The sequence below is a fragment of the Lithobates pipiens genome, unplaced genomic scaffold (assembly GCF_037356315.1).
Source record: "Lithobates pipiens isolate NorthernLeopardFrog02 unplaced genomic scaffold, aLitPip1_a1.2 Scaffold_28, whole genome shotgun sequence".
NCBI classification, from domain to species: Eukaryota; Metazoa; Chordata; class Amphibia; order Anura; family Ranidae; genus Lithobates; species Lithobates pipiens.
In genome coordinates, this window is record NW_027507789.1 from 89,425,926 (window position 1) to 89,449,072 (window position 23,147).

A 23,147-nucleotide genomic window follows, 5' to 3' on the forward strand; every position below is an offset into this window, starting at 1 on the left:
ATGCTCCTCCGTTTTATCCCTCATTGTGGCAGTCAGGTCTGCCATTCGTTCAATATCATTTACCCTTGCGAACCACTGGGTCACCATTGGAGCAGATTGCTCTTTCCACTGACTTGGGATGCAGGCCCTAGCTGCATTGAGGAGATGTTTAAGTAAGGACTTATGATAACGCTTTCTCGACATAGGAGTTAGATTGAGAAGAACTGCTGCGGGATCATTGGCTAAGGAAATGTCTGTGAACTTGTGGATGAGTCTCAGGACAGGCTGCCCAAATGTTTGTAATTTAGGGCATTCCCTGAAAATGTGGAGAATGGTGCCAGTCTGTTGCCCACAGCGACAGCAGCGGTCAGATTGACCGGGGAATATTTTGGCCAACACCACCGGTGTACGATACCAGCGTGTGATCAGCTTATATGAGATCTCCTGATATTTACTGCAGAGTGACGACTTATGGGCGAAAAAGAGTATTCTGTCCTTCTGTGGTTTGGAGAATGTAGTTTGTTAGTCCCTTTTCCATTTAGCTAGGAAGGGTGGATCCGTGGAGGATTGTGCGTCTGTCAGGATTTGGTAGGACCTAGAGAGGGAACCACGAATTGGGCCATCATCCAGGCAAAGTTCCTCGAAGGGGTGGAATTGGCTAGAGAAGAACGAATGGTTAGGTAGTGATCTGAGGAAATGGATTAGCTGTCTAGCTCTCCAGCTATCCAATGCAACAGGTACTTGCTCTAGCAGTATGGTCCCCATGGGAATCAAGCCCGTGGGTCCAAGAAATAGGGCTGCTCTCAGAAGCCCTTTCGGGGCTTGCCTGGTAAAGGCCTGGTCAGACAGGCCCGGAGGGAATCTAGGATGTCCAATAATTGGGGTCATAGGAGAAGGGAAGTTAGTCAGGTGGGAAAGATAAAAAAAAACTATCCATCTCGGCGAGCGAGGGGCCAATTAACGGGTGAGTAGTCACACAGGGCTCCAATGGCCTCCCCGCCCAAGGCAGACCAGCCAGTGGAACCCGCGCCTTCTCCTGCTCTAGCTTGACCCATAGCTTCAGTTCCCCATGCCGGTGTCTTATCACATATGGTCCCCCATCGGATAGTGTCCGCTGTGTACTGCGCATGCGCAGTACACAGCAACACAGATTCCGAAAATTGCCGAGCATGAACAGCGCCTGCGCACTGAGTCCAGGTTCTATCCCCACTATCCAAGTGGACATAGAGTAAGAATATAAAAGAGCCGAGCGCAGCGAGGCCGAGCCCGAAGCGTGGCGAGCGAAGCTCGCCTGCGAGAGGCCCTCTAATATTCACAACCCTATGTCCGCTTGGATGGTGGGGCTACCACCTCCACTCACCGCGCAGGCGCCGTTCAGCTTCGGAGATTTTCCGAAGCTTCGTCTGCTCCGTACTGCGCATGCGCAGTACGGTGCTGACACTATATCATGGCCGGACAGTATATGGCAGAACACCGGCACCAGTCAACCACCGGTGTCATGTGCGTTGCTGTGTAATATAGAGCAGGGTCCGGGCAGCCAATACCTCCCCGCAATTTCGGTCGCAATAGCATTGCCCTACCAATACGCATATGTTTCCCGCGCCAGAGGAACTTGATAAAGATTGAGCGAACCGCATGAAAGAAAGTCTGGGGTATTTTGATAGGTAAGGCTTGTAGTAGATAGAGAAGTCGTGGCATCGCGTTCATCTTCAACACATTACAGCGTCCGAACCATGACAGAGCTAGTGGGTCCCATCTTTTAAGGTCCGCTGTAAGCCCATAGGCTTCTTTTTTTGTTGTTGGCTTTGACCTGTTTTTTTTGCTTGTTTCTCAAGGCGACCATCTTGGCGTTTGTCGAGAGGGTTGGGCGTGTCTTGAAGAGAACGCTTACGGCCACATCAACCTGAAAGCACCCAATGTCGTCTGATTTCAGAGGCTAAGCAGCGTCAGGCCTGGTTAGTACCTGGATGGGAGACTCCCTGGGAAGACCAGGTGCCATAGAAGGATCTGGTCTGGTTAGTGTCTTTTTTTTTTTTTATTCTTTATTTACGGATTGCAGGTAATACAGAGACAAACTGTAAAAGACATAGATCCCTCAGTTTTCCAGGTTAACAAAAATACATAGTTAATACTTCGTGGGGGACCGGGGGAAACCTAACAACTTATGTCAGCAGCAGCCCCAGCCGTGGCTAGGCCACCACATTATCCCACTCTAATGATCTGGCACCCTAGTGTCTACTTATAAACCAGGGCAGTCCGCGGGGCGATCCCCCTCAAGGCCCAGACTGAGGGGCCTCTAACATCGGTCACCTTCATTCTATTGGTCAAAGAGCTCAGCCGGGACCACCCCGAGGGCCGCCAACCCCTGGCTGGGAAATCGAGGGAACAAAACGAAAAGATCCTTGCAATCACCATGTATTTTAATTATACTTGGGAGTTAGGGGGTAGGGAAAGAGGGGGGAGCAAATGGGCAGGAGAAGGGGATGGGGTAGAAAGAATGAAAGTTATAGGGGGCTAACAGTGCTACGAGGCAGACGGGGGAGAGAGTGAACCAGGGTGGTATACGAGAAGGGAGAGAAAGAAAGAGGACTCCGATGGGTTCCCACGGCCGGACCCTTCCCTCTATACACGTGCCAGAGCCTACAGATAGGATCTGTATGCGTCGGAAAACCTGAACAGGCTCCAAGACAACCAACAAGCAGTGTGCTCTTCCTCCCTGTCGCCTAACGCTGATGTGAGCTGTTCCATACGGTAGATGTCGCAAACTCTTGCAAACCAGTGAGACACCAGTGGAGCGGCCTGCTGTTTCCACATGCTAGGTATACATGCCCTGGCCCCACTCAGAAGATGTTTTAAGAGAGATTTATGGTACTTCTTGCTCGAGAGTGGGGTCAGATTGAGGAAGATCGCAGCTGGGTTGTTCTGGAGATCAATAGCTGTGAGGTCATAAATGATATTGAGAACCTGTCTCCAGAAATGGGCCAGTTGAGGGCATTCCCAGAAGATATGTAGTAACGTGCCGGCTTGTTCACCGCATCTCCAGCACAAAGGGCTGTGACCGGGAAACATAGCCGCCAGGACAGTGGGGGTCCTGTACCATCGGGTCAAAATTTTATAAGCTATTTCCTGGTATTTACTACATAGGGATGACTTGTGCGCAAAAAGAAGCGCGTGGTTCTTCTGGTCTGGCGAGAGCCGGACATGCAGGTCTCGCTCCCATTTTTCCACGAACACCAGGTTACCCTGGGAGAGTTGGTCCAGTAGGATGCGATATGACAGGGAAAGAGACCTTCGGGTCGGTCCCTCTCCTGAGAATACCTCCTCAAACGATGTTAGGGGTCTGCGGAATTCGCCACTGTTTGGCAAAGATTTCAAGAAGTGGGAGAGTTGGGAAAGCTTCCACTGTCCCAGGGCCGTGGTTGCTAACGCCTCGTACATAGTGGAGACCGCTGTCCACGTCCTAGGGCCAAGAAAAGAAGAGGCCCGCACAAGGTCCCAGTCAGGGTCGAGGCGGAAAGACTTTTCCGTCATGCCGGGTTCAAAGCGTGGGTGTCCAATAATAGGAGTCATGGGCGAAGGGAAACTGGGCACGCCCGTCAGGGTAAAATATCTGTCTAGCTCTTGTAACGTTGGCTCAATGTGTGGGTGTGCCCGCGTCGCTCCCGACCAGCCCGGTCCACTCCAGGGCAAACCCTCAAGTGGAAATGGTACGGATTCATGCTCCAGACGAACCCACAGCTTATCCTTCAGGTGTCTGCACCATTCAACTACTCTGTTCATGTGCACCGCCGTATAGTACCATGCCGGATCTGGGAGGCCAATCCCTCCCTTGTCTTTTGGTCTGAGCAGTAATGTTCGGCTGAGTCTTGGAGGCCTGCCCTGCCATACGTATCGAATAAAGATGGAGCGCATGGCTTTAAAAAATGATTGGGGGATTTTTATCGGTAAGGCTTGTAATAGGTACAAGAGTCTGGGCATTACATTCATTTTGAGCACATTGCATCTCCCAAACCAAGAGGTCGCCAACTTTGACCACCTCTCTAGATCTACGGCAAATTTTTTTAGAAGCGGCTGGAAATTCAATTGGAAAATCAGATGTGGGTCCGGGGGAACCTTGGTACCCAGATATTGTATAGCCCCAGTTGCCCAACGAAAGGGAAAATTAGTGCTTAGACTCGTCTGGGCATTGGTAGACAGGGAGACGTTGAGTGCTTCCGATTTCTGTAAGTTAATTTTAAAATTTGACAGGGTGCCATATCGTCTTATTTCCGCTAAGAGATTCGGCAATGTAATGTGAGGCTCTGAGACATAGAACAAGAGGTCATCTGCAAAGGCTGCGACCTTATGGTGGTGTGAGGGGGTGTCCAGTCCCTTGATGTCTATGTTCTGCCTGATGTGGTGCAGCAAGGGTTCAAGCGATAGGACAAACAAAAGGGGGGACAACGGGCATCCCTGCCTCGTTCCATTGCCAATAGTGAAACGCGACGAGGCAAACCCATTGACCCTAACCATCGCCGTCGGTGACGAGTAAAGAGCTGTAACCCATGAAAGCATGGGGGGGGGTACACCCAGGCTTCGCAGGGTGGCTAGCAAAAAAGGCCAGCTCACCCTGTCAAACGCTTTTTCTGTGTCCACAGAGAGCAACATAATCGGTAGTTTAAGGCGTCTGGCGCGTTCTATAACATTGATTGTCCTGGTAGTGTTGTCTCGGGCTTCCCTGTTACGAATAAACCCCACCTGATCCAGAGGTATCAGGCGTTGGAGAATGGGCACCAACCGCTCCGCCAGTATCTTAGTGAAGAGCTTAAGGTCGCTGTTTAATAAGGAGATGGGCCTGTAGTTCGCACAGAGAAGCGGATCCTTCTCCGGCTTGGGTATGACCGAGATGCTTGCCTGCAACAGCTCCAGTGGAAAGGTCTGGCCCTCCAATAGGGCGTTAAAAGCTGACACAAACGGCGTGGACAACAGGGAGAGGAAGGCCTTATAATAAGGGACCGTAAACCCATCTGGGCCTGGTGCCTTGCCCTTGGGTGAGTCTCTTAACGCTGCCGACAATTCCTCCGGGGAGATAGGTTGCGAGAGAAGCTCTATCTCTTCCTGTGTAAGCGACGGGAGGTTTGCCGAAGCTAGGTACTCATCAATGGCTGCTGTGCCGGCCTGGAGGGCATCTCCTGAGTCCCGGGGGTGCAAGTTATAAAGGGCTTCATAGAAAGATCGGAAACACTCCGCTATCTCCCGTGAATCATGAAGCTTGGCACCCGAAGGGGAGGTTATGGTTGGAATGAAGGACGCGTTGCGTTGGGCACGCAGGGAGTTCGCTAGGGACCTACTACACTTGTCTCCATATTCATAATACGTCCTGCGGACCCACATGAGTCTGGTTCTAGCCTGAAAGAGAGAGAAATCTCTGATTTGTTCTCTAAGATCTCTCACCTCCAGCGCAGCAGTCGGCTGGGATTTGTGTCGTTGTTCACACGCATGCAACTTGGCAATACGTTTGGAGAGAGCCTCAGTTTTGGCCACTTTGAGTCTATGACCATGTTTAATAAGAATGCCCCTAATGTAGCATTTATGAGCCGCCCATAACATGAGGGGGTTGGAAACAGAATCACGGTTATGATCAAAGTAACTTTCTAATTCCCTAAGCAGGTCTGCGTGGGTCTCAGGGTCCTTCAGGAGAGACTCGTTCAGTCTCCACCAGGACTGACCACGCGACTCCTGTTGTAGCTTCAGCATCAAAGAAATCGGGGCATGGTCAGACAGGGCTATGTGGCCTATCTGAGTGTCTGTGACCGCCGGGATAGCATTGTGGGTCGACTAAAAACATATCTATACGTGAGTAAGAACCATGAGCGGTGGAAAAGAACGTATAGTCCCTATCCTGTGGGTGAAGCGTACGCCACACATCGATCAGTCGGTGGGAGTGTAGCAGGTCTCTTATGTGTGAACGCGTTCTCGCAGAAATCGCAGAGGTGCCCGATGATGAGTCTCTGCGGGGGTCCAAGGTGAGGTTAAAGTCCCCCCCAACGATCAAAGTACCCTCCGAGAATGCAGCCAGGGCATCCAAGCATGCTTCTAAGGCCGGCAGCTGGTCCACATTCGGCATGTATAGGTTGGCAAGAGTAAAAGTTTGCGAGTGGAGAGTTCCCTTAATGAAGAGATATCTCCCTTCACTATCGGCTTGGACAGCTAACAGGCGCCACGGCAAGTTTTTAGCAAGAAGAACACACACTCCTCTCGATTTGGAAGTAGGGGACGTGCTGTGGTGGGCCAGGGGGAAGTGCTTACTATAAAGCCGTGGTATTTGGTCTGTCCTGAAATGGGTCTCCTGGAGGAAAACTATTTGGGGCTTCATCCGCCACAATTCTGTTAGGCAGCTGGACCTTTTTTCAGGTACATTCAGCCCTTTCACATTTCAGGAAACCAGCTTCAGGGCCATGACGGCAGTGGTACCCGGCCGGCGGTCCCCACCAGAGTCAGTAGTAGATATAGAGTTCAAGCACAGAGGAAGAGGAGGAGAAAAAGGAAAAGCAGTAACGAAGCGGAGAAGGTCCGGAGTTAGTAGGGAGGAGGAGGGTAGGAGGGGTGGGGATAGATCGGGGAATTGCTAAAGCTCCTATCGGAGAGAACCTGCCGGTTAGGGCAGAGGGGCCTAGTGGGGGAAGAGGTAAGGCACTGCAGAGGGAGGAACTCGTCGGTGCAGTACCCCTCCAGCATCCCATGGTCCATGCAGTCGCAATCGGGCGTGCACGGAGCTTCTTTGGCATCTTAACTACGACATCAAATGCATTATAGAACATCACTGCAGCAGGTATCGGGCAGTTAACAACAGTAGAACAGTGCATAATTAGACCAACATATTAAACTTTTCAACACAGAGTATAGATAAATTTATACCACCCAGGCACCCGCCCCTCCCCCCCCCCCAAAAAAAAATGGAAAAAAGGGGGGGGGGGAGAGGGGGAGGGAGCGGGAACGCCGCCCAGGGGCACCCGGGGGGCACCACCAGGCAGTCCAAAAACACAAAGAGCGCCGAGACTAGGGCACCTGTAGATAAACAGTAACGAGAATGGTGAACAGTACCGCCAATGACTCAGGGCTTCGTCCAGGAAGCGCAGTGTCCAACTCTGTTCTTCCAATGTCCTTCCTCTCCCCTAGCGGGGGCACTGGGAACAATGGCCCGTGGCATGGTAAACAACACAAAGCTGGATACTCCAGCCGTCTATGTTGGTAGAGAAAAAGAAAACAAAAAAAAAAGGGTATAACACAGGAATAACGGAAAATTACTGTACTCTCTCAGGGTTCACGATCTTGGGGGGCCTGCGATCTCTGACGTTGGGATCGACGGTGGCGTCTCACTCTCTGTGGCCTGGTTGAGGGGTTGTTCGTCGGGGCCACTGCTCCCTGGGGGACAACAGGAGCCAACCAGTCGGGGACCTGAACCGAGGGCAGGCCCAAAGCCTCCAGAAAGGACGGGACCTCCGAAGGGTGTCGTAGCGCAAGGGGCCTCCCATTTTTGCGCACTATAAGGTGAAACGGATGGCCCCACTTGTATGGAATCCTCCGTTCAGTTAGGTGTTCCAGAAGGGGTCGCAGACAGCGTCTCATCTGGAAGGTCTTGCGGGATACATCTGGCAGAAGGGTGACTTGGGCCCCGTCAAAATCAATGCTGCCTTTGCGCCACGACGCTTGCAGGACATCCTCCCTAACTGAGTAATTGTGGAGACAGCATAAAACGTCACATGGCCAGTTCTCTGTGGGGCTCCTGGGGCCCAGGGTCCTGTGGTCTCTATCAATGGCTGTGTCAGCAGCGCAGTCCAGACAGGCGTTAAATATAGCTGTAACTGTGGCTTTGAGGTCTGCCTGGCCAGTGGCTTCGGGCAAGTCTCTGATCCTGATGTTGCATCTGCGGTTGCGATTCTCAAGGTCATCCACTAGGAGTTGCAACTGTGCCACTCTGTCAGCAAGGGTATCATGTGCGGCTTGCAGGCCAGAAACATCAGTGGTCAGGGAGGTCACATCCGATGCCAGGGTGGTCACCCGCTCGTTCGTAGCCGACACGTCACGTTTGACCCCTGCGATTTCATGTCGCAAGGTCGTTTCAATCCTGGCTGCCATACAGCTAAAGTCTGCTTTAGTGGGAAGGTTTTGGAGTAAAGCTAGGATGGCCTTGTCCCCCAATAATGCTGGTGCTGGTGGCAGCGGTGGGTCCCCCTGTGTGTCTGAGGCGAGAGCAGCCTCGCCATTCGGTCCTGGGATGAGGCTTCCACTGCGGGAGGGTCTCTGGGACAGTTGGGAGTTGTGAGGGAACCAGGGTGGCAGGCCGCTATGGTCCGGGCTGTCAAGCGAGGCCATGGACAGTGAGCGGGGGAGACACGGGGACAAGTCACTAGGCGGGGAGAACGGGGGCATGTCGTGTCCCTGCATAGCAGTCTGCTCACCTTCCCTCTGTGCCGCGTGTCCTGGAGCGCCGGAGGCCGCGGGCGCCATCTTGGCTGGATCCGGCGTGGAGGCCGGAGCCTGCAGCGGGACCAAGTACCTGTCCATGGCAGCAGCGGCGGACCCCGCTCGGCTGGCTGTGTTCCGCCGAAGCGCGGAGATGTCGGCGATGCCGAAATATGCGACCAAACTGTGGTAAAGGGGTGCGGAGGGGTCACGGACCGGGAGCTCCGGAAAAGAGCGTCCTCACTCCTTCATGCCTAGGCCACGCCCCCCCTGGTTAGTGTCTTGATTGGGAGATCGCCTGGGAATACTGGATGCCGTAGGCTTCTTTTTATGTTGTTGGCTTTGACCTGTTTTTTTTAGCTTGTTTCCCAAGGTGACCATCTTGGCCTTTGTCAAGAGGCTTCAGAGTGCCCAAAGAGAGTGCCTACGGCCAAATCCCCTATATAGTATCTTATATATAATAACTAAAAATATTATTTATTATTATAGATATAGATATATAGTATAGTGATTTGGCCGTAGGCACTCTCTTTGGGCACTCTGAAGCCTCTTGACAAAGGCCAAGATGGTCACCTTGGGAAACAAGCTAAAAAAAACAGGTCAAAGCCAACAACATAAAAAGAAGCCTACGGCATCCAGTATTCCCAGGCGATCTCCCAATCAAGACACTAACCAGACCAGATCCTTCTATGGCACCTGGTCTTCCCAAGGAGTCTCCCATCCAGGTACTAACCAGGCCTGACGCTGCTTAGCCTCTGAAATCAGACGAGATCGGGTTCTTTCAGGTGTATGTGGCCGTAAGCGTTCTCTTCAAGACACGCCCAACCCTCTTGACAAACGCCAAGATGGTCGCCTTGAGAAACAAGCAAAAAAAACAGGTCAAAGCCAACAACATAAAAAGAAGCCTATGGGCTTACAGCGGACCTTAAAAGATGGGACCCACTAGCTCTGTCATGGTTCGGACGCTGTAATGTGTTGAAGATGAACGCGATGCCACGACTTCTGTATCTACTACAAGCCTTACCTATCAAAATACCCCAGACTTTCTTTCATGCGGTTCGCTCAATCTTTATCAAGTTCCTCTGGTGCGGAAAACATATGCATATTGGTAGGGCAATGCTATTGCGACCGAAATTGCGGGGAGGTATTGGCTTCCCGGACCCTGCTCTATATTACACAGCGACGCACATGACACCGGTGGTTGACTGGTGCCGGTGTTCTGCCATATACTGTCCGGCCATGATATAGTGTCCGCGCAGTACGGAGCAGATGAAGCTTCGGAAAATTTTCGAAGCTGAACGGCGCCTGCGCGGTGAGTGGAGGTGGTAGCCCCACCATCCAAGCGGACATAGGGTTGTGAATATTAGAGGGTCCCTCGCAGGCGAGCTTTGCTCGCCACGCTTCGGGCTCGGCCTCGCTGCGCTCGGCTCTTTTATATTCTTACTCTATGTCCACTTGGATAGCGGGGATAGAACCTGGACTCGGTGTGCAGGCGCCGTTCATGCTCGGCAATTTTCGGAATCTGTGTTGCTGTGTACTGCGCATGCGCAGTACACAGCGGACACTATCCGATGGGGAACCATATGTGATAAGACACCGGCATGGGGAACTGAAGCTATGGGTCAAGCTAGAGCAGGAGATGGCGCGGGTTCCACTGGCTGGTCTGCCTTGGGCGGGGAGGCCATTGGAGCCCTGTGTGACTACTCACCCGTTAATTGGCCCCTCGCTCGCCGAGATGGATAGTTTTTTTCACCTTTCCCACCTGACTAACTTCCCTTCTCCTATGACCCCAATTATTGGACATCCTAGATTCCCTCCGGGCCTGTCTGACCAGGCCTTTACCAGGCAAGCCCCGAAAGGGCTTCTGAGAGCAGCCCTATTTCTTGGACCCACGGGCTTGATTCCCACGGGGACCATACTGCTAGAGCAAGTACCTGTTGCATTGGATAGCTGGAGAGCTAGACAGCTAATCCATTTCCTCGGACCACTACCTAACCATTCGTTCTTCTCTAGACAATTCCACCCCTTCGAGGAACTTTGCCTGGATGATGGCCCAATTCGTGGTTCCCTCTCTAGGTCCTACCAAATCCTGACAGACGCACAATCCTCCACGGATCCACCCTTCCTAGCTAAATGGAAAAGGGACTTACAAACTACATTCTCCAAACCACAGAAGGACAGAATACTCTTTTTCGCCCATAAGTCGTCACTCTGCAGTAAATATCAGGAGATCTCATATAAGCTGATCACACGCTGGTATCGTACACCGGTGGTGTTGGCCAAAATATTCCCCGGTCAATCTGACCGCTGCTGTCACTGTGGGCAACAGACTGGCACCATTCTCCACATTTTCTGGGAATGCCCTAAATTACAAACATTCTGGCAGCCTGTCCTGAGACTCATCCACAAGTTCGCAGACATTTCCTTAGCCAATGATCCCGCAGCAGTTCTTCTCAATCTAACTCCTATGTCGAGAAAGCGTTATCATAAGTCCTTACTTAAACATCTCCTCAATGCAGCTAGGGCCTGCATCCCAAGTCAGTGGAAAGAGCAATCTGCTCCAATGGTGACCCAGTGGTTCGCAAGGGTAAATGATATTGAACGAATGGAAGACCTGACTGCCACAATGAGGGATAAAACGGAGGAGCATGGGAACAGATGGTTCTACTGGACCCAGTTTCGCTTTTCGGAAGAATACCTCCGCGAGACATAGTAAGCTCATGGTGATCGTTGGAGATCGCTGTTCCAAACGTTGGACAGCTGATGAGCTGGTGAGCCGAGGGCGTCTCTTGCTCCCTGGGAGGGGACCCCACCCTATCCACTCTACCCACGACACCCCCTTACCCCTTCTTTTCCTTTTCTGCCATTTCCTTCCCCAATCTTCTCTTTCCCCTTCTCCCTCCTTTCAGTTCTACTATTTCCCTTCTTAACTCAAAAAAGGGAAAAGAAAATGGTATGTTCCGACCCCATTTGACTACTACACAATACTCTTCCCCTATCTATGGATATCTAAACTCTTCGAGGGTAGCAGGGCTAGTATCAATAATATTTTAAGTGGTAGAGGATCCCAACGAGATGGAGCTTTAATCTCATCTTGATATGAACGCAAAGCTGTACACGTGCTATTCTCCTCAGACTTCTTACCATTGGCTCTGATATCCATGCAATATGATCATTTGATTGTAACTATTTGTATCACACATTCTGTGAAGTTGCCTTTACATTGTATGTCGCATACTACTAAATAAAAAATAAAAAAAACAGAAGCCTATGGCACCTGGTATTCCCAGGCGGTCTCCCATCCAGGTACTAACCAGGCCCGACACTGTTTAGCATCCGAGATCAGACGAGATTGGGCGCTTTCAGGGTGATGGGGCCATAGGTGATCTCTTCGGGCACTCTCAACCCTCTTGACAAATGCCAAGATGGTCACCTTGGGAAACAAGTGAAAAAAAAAAACAGGTCAATGTCAACAACATAAAAAGAAGAATACGGCACCTGGTTTTCCAACGCCATCTCCCATCCAGGTACTAACTAGGCCCAACCCTTCTTAGCCTCAGAGAAGAGAAGAGATAGGGCTCTTTCAGGGTGATGCTGCTGTAAGCGATCTCTTTGGGCACTCTCAACCCTCTTGACAAATGCCAAGATGGTCACCTTGGGAAACAAGAAAAAAAAAAAAACGAATCAACGCCAACAACATAAAAAGAAGCCTATAATAACTGGTAATCCCAGGTGGTCTCCCATCCAGGTACTAACCAGGCCAGACTCTTCTTAGCCTCCAAGATCAGACGAGATTGGGTGCTTTCAGAGTGATGTGGCCATAGGCAATCTCTTCAGGCACTCTCAACCCTCTTGACAAACACCAAGATGGTCACTTTGGGAAATAAGCGAAAAAAAAAACAGGTCAACGCCAACAACATAAAAAGAAGTCTACGACACCTGGTATTCCCAGGCGGTCTCCCATCCAGGTACTAACAAGGCCCGACTCTATTAGCCTCCAACATCAAACGAGATCGGGTGCTTTCAGGGTGATGTGCCCGTAGGCAATCTCTTCAGGCACTTTCAACCCTCTTGACAAACGCCAAGATGGTCACCTTGGGAAACAAGCAAAAAAATATAAATAAGTCGGAAGCTAGAGACAATACGGCCCGAGTCCTCAATTTAATCCATGCGGCGCATTAACAGGGAAGGCCCTTGCTTATGTTGTCAACGGACGCGGAGAAGGACTTTGACAGGGTGGCCTGGCACTTTATGCAGGCCACCCTGGAACATATAGGTCTTGGCCCCAACATGATGAGCTGGGTAATGTCGCTTTACTCCACGCCGTCGGCAGCGGTACGGGTGACCGAGGGGTGCTCGGACTCTTTCCCCATCACTAATGGGACGAGGCAGGGGTGCCCTCTGTCTCCCCTAATTTTAATTCTGACACTGGAACCACTTATGTGTCACGTTCGGAATGATATATTACTGGCATATCCAAACCCTCGGCACACCACAAAATTGCGGCGTACGCTGACGATCTAATTTTTTCCGTCTCCAATCCACACATTTTGCTTCCCAAAATACTTGCATCTCTACAGCGACACGGCAGCCTATCAAACTATAAAAACAATTGCGCCAAGTCGGCTGTATTGAATATATCGGTCCCGGATGGTGAGGCCAAGAGGCTCCGGTCCGCTTTTCCATTCTACTGGGCTGAAAAATCTATACGTTAACTGGGCGTTGACATCGCAGCGGATTTAGCGCAATTGTACCTGCTTAATTTTGTCCCTCTCCTGGATAGACTGAAATCTGATTTGGGAAACTGGCATGCTTTAACACTGACCTGGTTCGGGCGCTGTAATGCATTCAAAATGATGGCCCTCCCTCGGATCTTATACATGTTCCAGACATTACCGATCTGGTTACCCCCAATTTTTTTCAGACAACTGCAGGTGCTGCTCCGGGACTTTATTTGAGCGCGCAAACCGCCCAGAGCCCGTTTGCAATTGCTTGCCAGACCAAAGGACAAGGGGGGTCTGGGTCTCCCAGATCTCAGACAATACTACAGAGTGACTCTGCTAGCGAGAGTCGTTGATTGGCATTGTAATGGCCCACACAAGCAGTGGGTGGAGATGGAGATTGAGGATGGATCCATTCCCCTATTGACCTCCCCGTGGCTCCTGTCCTCCCTACCAAAAGACCTCAGAGGTCACCCCGTAGTGGGAGCTACGTTGGCTGTTGTGCGGAGGTTGTTCCGCTGCACACACATTGCTCCCCTGCCATCACCAATGACTCCGGTTATAGGTAATCCAGACTTCCCACCGGGATTTACCAACAAGAAACTGCGACAGTTGACAGTGGTGGGGAAACAGCGTCTGGGAGAGGTGTGGCCCACGGGAGGGCTCCCGACCACGCAAACTGACGCCGAGCTTTCTGACCCTCCGCTTGACTTGTTTAGTGCTTATCAACTTCGTCCCTTTCTTCTGGCCATACAAAGGGCCCCCAAAACTCCTAGAGACCTGACACCCTATAAATCCATCTGTCACAAAAGGGAACCTGTGCAACACACCCTCTCCCTCCTGTACAACCTATTGAGTAGTCAGGAGGAGGAGTAGACCCCACCATTTATCCACAAATGGGAGAGGGACTTTATTTTTCTTTTTTTCCCCGCCGATATCCCCCCACCTCCTCTCTCTCCGTCTTTGCACTCTCTTCTTCCCCCGTCCTCCCTTTTGACTATGCCTTGTCTCCTTACTAGCCTTTGGGACCCAGAAGAGCCCCAGGGTTCTGGACACGACCGGCTCATATTTTACTCTGGTTCACATAGGTCATGATAAGCTGGCTCGCTGTGGTCCCAGTTGCTCTCCATGATTACATTTGTCCGAACAGGGCTGCATTAGTTATACTGTACTACATGTCCGAGGTGGGGTTTCTCTATTTTCTGCATGAAACTGTAGGACTCCCCTCTGAGAACCCAGAGTTATTTGGCTGCCTATTTTTTGTTAGCATGTAATTGTGACCCTGGGTCATGCTGTATGGTTGACTGTTATATTTATGTTGTTCTACTTAATAAAAGAATAAAAAAAATAAAAAAATTAAGTCAATGCCAACAGCTTAAATCTAAAGCCTATGGCATCGAGAAATCCCAGGCGGTCTCCCATCCAGGTACTAACCATGTCCCAACCCTGCTTAGCCTCTGAGATCAAATGCACGCTCAACCCTCTTGACAAACGCCAAGATGGTCACCTTGGGAAACAAACAAAAAAAACAAGTCAACGCCAACAACATAAAAAGAAGCCTGCGGCATCTGGAAAACCCAGGCGGTCTCCCATCCAGGTACAAACCAGGCCCAACCCTGCTTAGCCTCTGAGACCAAACGAAATTGGGCGCTTTCAGGGTGTTGTGCCCGTAAGCAATTTCTTTGTGCACTCTCAACCCTCTTGACAAATGCCAAGATGGTCACCTTGGGAAACAAGGGGAAAAAAACAGGTCAAAGCCAACAACATAAAAAGAATCCTACGGTATCCGGTATTCCCAGGCGATCTCCCAATCAAGACACTAACCAGACCAGATCCTTCTATGTCACCTGGTCTTCCCAGGCAGTCTCCCATCCAGGTACTAACCAGGCCTGATGCTGCTAAGCCTCTGAAATCAGATGAGATCGGGTGCTTTCAGGGTGATGTGGCCGTAAGTGTTCTCTTCAAGACACGCCCAACCCTCTTGACAAACGCCAAGATGGTCGCCTTGAGAAACAAGTTCAAAGCCAACAACAAAAAAAGAAACCTATGGCACCTGGTATTTCCAGGCGGTCTCCCATCCAGGTACTAACCAGGCCCGACACTGTTTAGCCTCTGAGATCAGATGAGATTGGGCACTTTCAGGGTGATGGGGCCGTAGGTGATCTCTTTGGGCACTCTCAACCCTCTTGTTAAGCGCCAAGATGGTCACCTTGGGAAACAAGCGAAAATAAACAGGTAAACGCCAACAACATAAAAAGAAGCCTACGGCACCTGGTATTCACAGATAGTCTCCCATACAGGTATTAACCAGGCCGTACACTGCTAGGTCTCCGAGATCAATGAGATTGTGCGCTTTCAGGGTGATGTGGCCATATGTGTTCTATTTAGACACTCTCAACCCTCTTGACAAATACCAAGATGGTTATCTTGGGAAACAAGTGAAAAAAAAGGTCAACGCCAACAACATAGACCCTGGCGGTCTCCCATCTGACCCAGACCCTGCTTAGCCTCTGAGATTTGGCGCTTTCAGGGTGATGTGACCTCAGACGAACGCTTTGGGACATACTCAAAACTCTTGACTGATGCTAAAATGGTCACCTTGGGAAACAAGCGAAAGAAAAACAGGTCAAAGCCAACAATATAAAAAGATTCCTACGGCACCTTTAATTAGGTACTATCCAGGCCGGACCCTGCTTAGCCTCTGAGATCAGATGAGATTGGGCGCTTTCAGGGGGATGTGGCCGTAGGAGATTTCTTTGGGCTCTCTCAGCCCTCTTGACAAATGCCAAGATGATCACCTTGGGAAACAAGCGGAAAAAAAAAACCATGTCAACGCCAACAACATAGAAAGAATCCTACGGCACCTGGTATTCCCAGTTGGTCTCCCATCCAGTTACTAATCAGGCCCGATAATGCTTAGCCTCCGAGATCAGACAAGATCAGGCACTTTCAAGGTGATGGGGCCATAGGCGATCTCTTCGGGCACTCTCAACCATCTTGACAAACGCCAACATGGTCATCTTGGGAAACAAGCGAAAAAAAACAAGTCATTGCCAACATTGGAGGCTAAGCAGGGTTGAGCAATCAGTTTCCTTGCCTGAAATAGGCATCTCAGAACTGCCATCTGGCTACTTCCCGGGTTTCCAACTCCTTCAACTAATCCCAGGAGACAATACTTCGCCTCCATCCTGGTGGAGGTTCCAACCACCCGATCAATGGTTCCTGTCACCTCTGTCCAGTAGCAGATCAACTTCGGGCATCTCCAAAACATGTGCATCATGTCTCCCCCCATGTTCCCGCACCGGGGGCAACTTGCGTCCGGCCGTTCGGCCAAACTGAAAAAGTTTACGAGGAGCATAATAGGTTCTATATAATAAGAACAGATGTGACATCCTCTGTGAGGAGAGCCACAATTCACCACAGGCAGGATTCCTGTGGCCAATTATAGCTCAGGGGGGTTTAGTACACACCCCACACTATATAAGGCCGCCAGCACGGCGGCCTTGTATAGTGTGTTGCGGTGGTCAGGGAAAGAGGACGATAGGCAGGGACAGTGTCTTTACTGCTTGGGAACCTAGCACTGTTACAGTGGGTGTTATGTGCCTCCTGCACAGTACACACCTGAAGCTACCCTTTATTACTGGTGTTCAATTTCTGCAATACATGCATCTGCAGTGCAGAAGTTAGAGTCGGTGTTGTGTGCCTCCTGCACAGTATACACCTTATTGCTGGTGTTCTGTTTCTGTAATACAGGAACCTAGCACTGTTACAGTGCTAGGGTGTACAGAGAAGCTGGTATATATAGAAGACTACAGCATACAGAAGCATACCAGAATACAGAATACAGGTTTCGTGTATGTAGATAGGCTTGAGTATACAGAGATGCTAGAGTAAACAGTGAGGCTGGGGTACACAGAGAGGCTAGATTAAAGACAAATACAAAGATGTTAGTGTATATAGAGAGGTTAGTGTATAGAGAGAGTCGAGTGTATACAGAAAGGACAGTGCATATAGAGAAGCTAGTGTATACAGAAAGGGTATACATGAAAGCTGACATTCTATACAGAAGACTGGGTAGTGTATACAGAGAGCCTAGTGGGTACAGAAGACAGGCTGGTGTATTCTAGCTAGTTTTTACAGTCTAGTGTATACAGAAGACAGGCTGTGGTATACAGAGAGTTTAGTGTATTCAGAGAGTCTAGTGTATACAGTCGGCGAGTGTATACATAAGACTGGCTAGTTTACACAGTGTTTACAGAGATGCAAGGGTGTACAGAGAAGCTGGTATATATAGAAGACTACAGCATACAGAAGAAAGGCTAGTTAATACACAATACAGAAGACTCGTGTATGTAGATAGGCTTGAGTATACAGAGATGCTAGAGTAAACAGTGAGGCTGGGGTACACAGAGAGGCTAATTTAAAGAGAGGCTAGTATATACAAAGATGTTAGTGTATATAGAGAGGTTAATGTATAGAGAGGGTCGAGAGTATACAGAAAGGACAGTGCATATAGAGAAACTAGTGTATACAGAAGACAGGCTTGGGTATACATCAAAGCTGACAGTGTATACAGAAGACTGGGTAGTGCATACAGAGAGTCTATTGGGTAAAGAAGACAGGCTGGTGTATTCTAGCTAGTTTTTACAGTCTAATGTATACAGAAGACAGGCTGTGGTATACTTGAGGGTTTAGTGTATTCAGAGAGTCTAGTGTACAGAGATGCAAGGGTATACAGAGAAGCAGGAAGCTAGTATATATAAGGCTAGTGAATACAGGCTAGTGAATACAGAATACAGACTCGTGTATGCAGATAGGCTTGAGTATACGGAAATGCTAGAGTAAACAATGAGGCTGGGGTACACAGAGAGGCTAATTTAAAGAGAGGCTAGTATATACAAAGATGTACGGCACCTGGTATTCACAGATAGTCTCCCATACACGTTTAGTGTATTACAGAGATGCAAGGGTGTACAGAGAAGCTAGTATATATAGAAGACTACAGCATACAGAAGAAAGGCTAGTGAATACAGAATAAAGTCTGGCTTCTACGGAGAGGCTACCACTACGGAGATGCAGAACACTATCTAGGGTATATAGAGAGGCTAGATTATACAGAGAGGCTAGTGCATAGAGTGAAGCTATTGTATATATAGAAGCCTGGTTAGTGTATACAGAGAAGCTAGTGTGTACAGAAGAAAGGCTAGACAGGCTATAAAGAGAGACAAGTTTTTACAGAAGACAGTTTGGGGTATACAGAGATGCTAGTTTATACAGAGGATACAGAAGACAGAAGACGGGCTAGTGTATTCAGAACATAGGCTAGTGTATATCGAAGACAGGCTATTGTATGCAGAAGACCGGCTAGTGTGAACATACTGGTGTATATAGAGAGGCTAGTGAATTTAGAGGGTAGGCTAAGTGATAACAGAAGACAATCTGGGCTATACAGAGAATCTCATCATTTCATCTAGCTCACATCTCTAATGGAGTTTGTCTCATTGCCATGATATGCCTTTTCATTCTTATGCTAAATATAGATCACTACACGATTTTAATCATCCACATCAAGCATGCAATAAAACTATCATACATCAAAATAAACCATGTACGCTTTTGCTCTATTTTGCATATTTGTACCGGGACTGTGAGTATGTGACAGTCCTGACACACCATCCTGACTTATTTTTCTTTATTTCTTATTAGAAATGGAGAGTACTATCTCAAAATCCGCTTAAATCTATTCACTTCCATGAGTTCTACCGCTAATTGTACCTTAATGCAAAATGTTCACAAAACCATCCATTTGCTACCAGACATGCTGCACATACTAAGAGTAATGTAACCATCGCTCTCTAACGATGTAAACAGTTTTATTGCTTTTCTGATATTGACCGAGTATCTCTGACATTAACTGAGTATCTCTCTGCACTATGATCTTATTAATAATAATAATAATAATAATGATAATAGGATTGTGTAATGCAAAGATCAACTAGTCTAATATAAGCTTTCTCATTGGTACCGGCATATCCTTTAAATTTAGACTAACGCAACTATTTCTCGGCCATTTTCAAGCTAAGCTTTCAATCTCTTACCATTGAACAGCGATACTTCCTCCCTACAATATTAAGCCATTTAAATGTCCTATTGGTCGTCTATATTATACAACTCTCTGAAAAGCCTATATGTAGAGAATAAAACTAGTCTTACATCTTAATAAAACAGTTTTATTACTCAACCAGTATCAGCTGTCATGTACTGTATTACTTCTTTTTCTCCACCTTATCTGTCACAGTTAAAACACAGTGACAAAACATTTCTTTTTACCGCAGCAAAATGTGAGAAAAGCAGTGTAAGCCGTCTTTCTGCCATATGCAACCATCTCTCGCTACCTCTATGCAATGGGATTCTCTTTCCAGTGGAAACGGAAAACAGTCAGTGTAAGCCGTCTTCGTGCGTAACAAAATTAATGGAACGATTTACACGTTAGAATTTGCAAGCTACGTCAATTTACTATTAAATAGAGTACCTTTGCATTTATCCCTTGACTTTGCAACTATCCCTTGATCCCTTTTGTGTATTCACTTTATCTCGACCTATATATACTGCCTCAATATTTTCCTAATTTGTTTTGCTATACTTATTATTATTATATTATAGAGATTACTAACTCTAAATCTTTGTAAACCTAACCATAGTTATAATGTCTACAGCTAATTTTACGTTAAAGCAAAATTCACACAAAACCATCTATTTAAAACCTTTTACACACTGCACATTAAGATTAATCCAACCATCTCTCGCTACCTCTATGCAATAGGTTTCTCTTTCCAGTGGAAACGGAAAACAGTCAGTGTAAGCCGTCTTCGTGCGCCGCAAAATTAATGGAACGATTTACACATTGGAATTTGCAAGCTACGTCAATTTACTGTTAAATAGAGTACCTTTGCATTTATCCCTTGACTTTGCTACTATCCCTTGATCTTTTGTGTATTCACTATATCTCGACCTATACATACTGCCTCAAAATTTTCCTAATTTGTTTTGCTATACTTATTATTATTATTTTATAGAGATTACTATCTCTAAATCATTGTAACAAGTTATAATGTCTACAGCTAAATTTACGTTAAATCAAAAGTCACACAAAACCATCTTTTTAAAACCTTTTACACACTGCACATTAAGATTAATCTCTCGCTACCTCTATGCAATAGGATTCTCTTTCTGACTCTATTTTGTTTATTACTTCTTCTCCACATTAACTGTCACACTGATAACCATTTGTAACACATAACACTTGCAACACATTTTTTAACAGCGGCAAAATGTGAGAAAAGCAGTGCACGCTGCACATATTAAGAGTAATGCAATGCTACCGTGAACAGTTTAATTGCTCGTCTCACATTTAGCTGGTATCTCTCTGCTATAGGAAACTGAATTTGTACTAGAACGATCACTCATCTAATATCAGTCCACTCAGTGCTACCGGAATAACTTTTACATTTAGAGTAATGAAATGATTTCTCAGTCATTTTGGAGCTACTGCAACTAACGCTTCCGATCTCATTTCGACTGCAATACTTAATCTCTGCTATTGCAGAATATTTAGCTGCTTACATGTAATTAACTTGATTGATAAAAACCTACACACGTTGTTGCTGTTATTTCGTGTATTTCCACTTAAACCCGTTATAGTTATTTTGCTATATTTATTACTAGTATAAACAGATTACTATCTCTAAATCCTGGTAAACCAGCTCACACTAAACCATCTAATTTCTACCTTACACGCAGCACATATTAACATATTAACATTTAGCCGGTATAGTGAAATAGTAAACGAAATGTGTAGATCACTCATCTAATATCGTCTTTTCAGTGCTACCGGAACAACTTTTAAATTTAGAGTAATGCAACGATTTCTCAGTTTTATGAAGCTACTGCAACTAACGCTTTGGATCTCTTTCCTGATAAATTACGCTCTGCAATATTAAGCCATGTAAATTGTCCTATTGGTCTGCTAACAATGCTATGTATAATAATACAAATCTTTTAAAAGCAATATCGTCTCACTGTAATACTTACACTCTGCATAATATATATGAATAATGCGAATAATGCTAATAATAAAGTCGTCTAAAACTCGGCTATAAGTAGAGAATAAAACTATCTTAGATCAAAATAAACCATGTACTGCCAAACCCATAACGGACAATTACTTAACGTCTATCAGTCAATGACTTAACAAAATAAACTTTAGCACTCTTTTGCTCTATTTTGAATAGTTGTAGTTCTCCACATTAACTGTCACATTGATATCACCACTGACAACACACCACTTTTTAACAGCACCAAAATATGAAAAAAGCACTTTATATGTTTCAAAAGTAGTTGCATTAGCAAAAAATAAAGTCCTGTCTTCTTTACACGCTAGCTTTTCTGTATACTTTAATCTCTCTGTGTACACCAGCCACTCAATATAGACTAGCCTCTCTGTCTTCTGTATACAGGTGCCCGTAATCTATATACACTAGCCTGCCTTCTTTTTACAATAGTCTCGGTGTCCCAGCCTCTCTGCATACACTAGCCTCACTGAATTCCCCAGACTGTCTTCTGTATACACAAGCCTATCTGTAAAAAAAAATAGCCGGTCTTCTGCATACTCTAGCCTCTCTGTGTAACACAGTCTCTCTCTGGATTCCCTAGCCTACATCTCTGCATACCCAGGACCTTCCTCTGTATAATCTAGCCTATCTGTATACACTAGCATGTCTTTTGTACAAATTAGCTTCTCTGTAGCCTGTCTTCTGTATACACGAGCCTCACTGTCTACTCTTTGTTGTCTTTTGTATACACTAGCATCTCTTTATACATTAGCTCTCTGTATACCCAAGCCTCTCTGTATACACTAGTCCACCGGTATACACTAGCAAGTCTGCATACACTAGCCTCTCTTTGTAACTCAACTTCTCTCTCTGTATACCTTAGCCTCCATCTCTGCATACCCAGGACGTTCTTCTCTATAATCTAGCCTATGTGTATACACTAGCCGGTCTTCTGTAGACATTAGCCTCTCTGTATAAACTAACCAGTCTTCTGTATACACTAGTCCGCCTGTATACACTAGCAAGTATGCATACTCTAGCCTCTCTCTCTGTATACCCTAGCCTCCATCTCTGCATACCCAGGACGTTCTTCTGTATAATCTAGCCTATCTGTATACACTAGCCTCTCTTTTGTACACATTAGCCTCTCTGTATAAACGAGCCGGTCCTCTGTATACACTAGTCCGTCTGTATACACTAGTAAGTCTGTGTAACCAAGCCTCTCCCTCTGCATACCCTAGCCTCCATCTCTTGCATAAACCAGGACCTTCTTCTGTATAATCTTCCTATCTGTATAAACTAGCCTGTCTTTTGTACACATTAACCTCTCTGTATAAACTAGCCGGTCCTCTGTATACACTAGTCCGTCGATATACACTAGCATCTCTTTATACATTAGCTCTCTGTATACCCAAGCCTCTCTGTATACACTAGTCCACCGGTATACACTAGCAAGTCTGCATACACTAGCCTCTCTTTGTAACCCAACTTCTCTCTCTGCATACCCAGGACGTTCTTCTCTATAATCTAGCCTATTTGTATACACTAGCCTGTCTTTTGTACACATTAGCCTCTCTGTATAAACTAGCCGATCCTCTGTATACACTAGTCCATCTGTATACACTAGCAAGTATGCGTACTCTAGCGTCTCTCTCTGTATACCTTAGCCTCCATCTCTGCATACCCAGGACGTTCTTCTGTATAATCTAGCCTATCTGTATACACTAGCCATCCATCTCTGCATACCCAGGACGTTCTTCTCTATAATCTAGCCTATTTGTATACACTAGCCTGTCTTTTGTACACATTTGCCTCTCTGTATAAACTAACCGGTCTTCTGTATACACTAGTCCGCCTGTATACACTAGCAAGTATGCATACTCTAGCCTCT

At 47.3% G+C, this 23,147-nt stretch overlaps 3 pseudogenes; all 3 read right to left on the minus strand.

Annotated features, from left to right (window-relative positions):
• Positions 1-11,689: 11,689 nt before the first annotated feature.
• LOC143936442 (5S ribosomal RNA) lies at positions 11,690-11,808 on the minus strand (annotated as a pseudogene).
• A 323-nt stretch (positions 11,809-12,131) lies between these two features.
• Positions 12,132-12,250, minus strand: LOC143936567 (5S ribosomal RNA; annotated as a pseudogene).
• A 2,936-nt stretch (positions 12,251-15,186) lies between these two features.
• Positions 15,187-15,305, minus strand: LOC143936403 (5S ribosomal RNA; annotated as a pseudogene).
• Between the last annotated feature and the right edge of the window lie 7,842 nt (positions 15,306-23,147).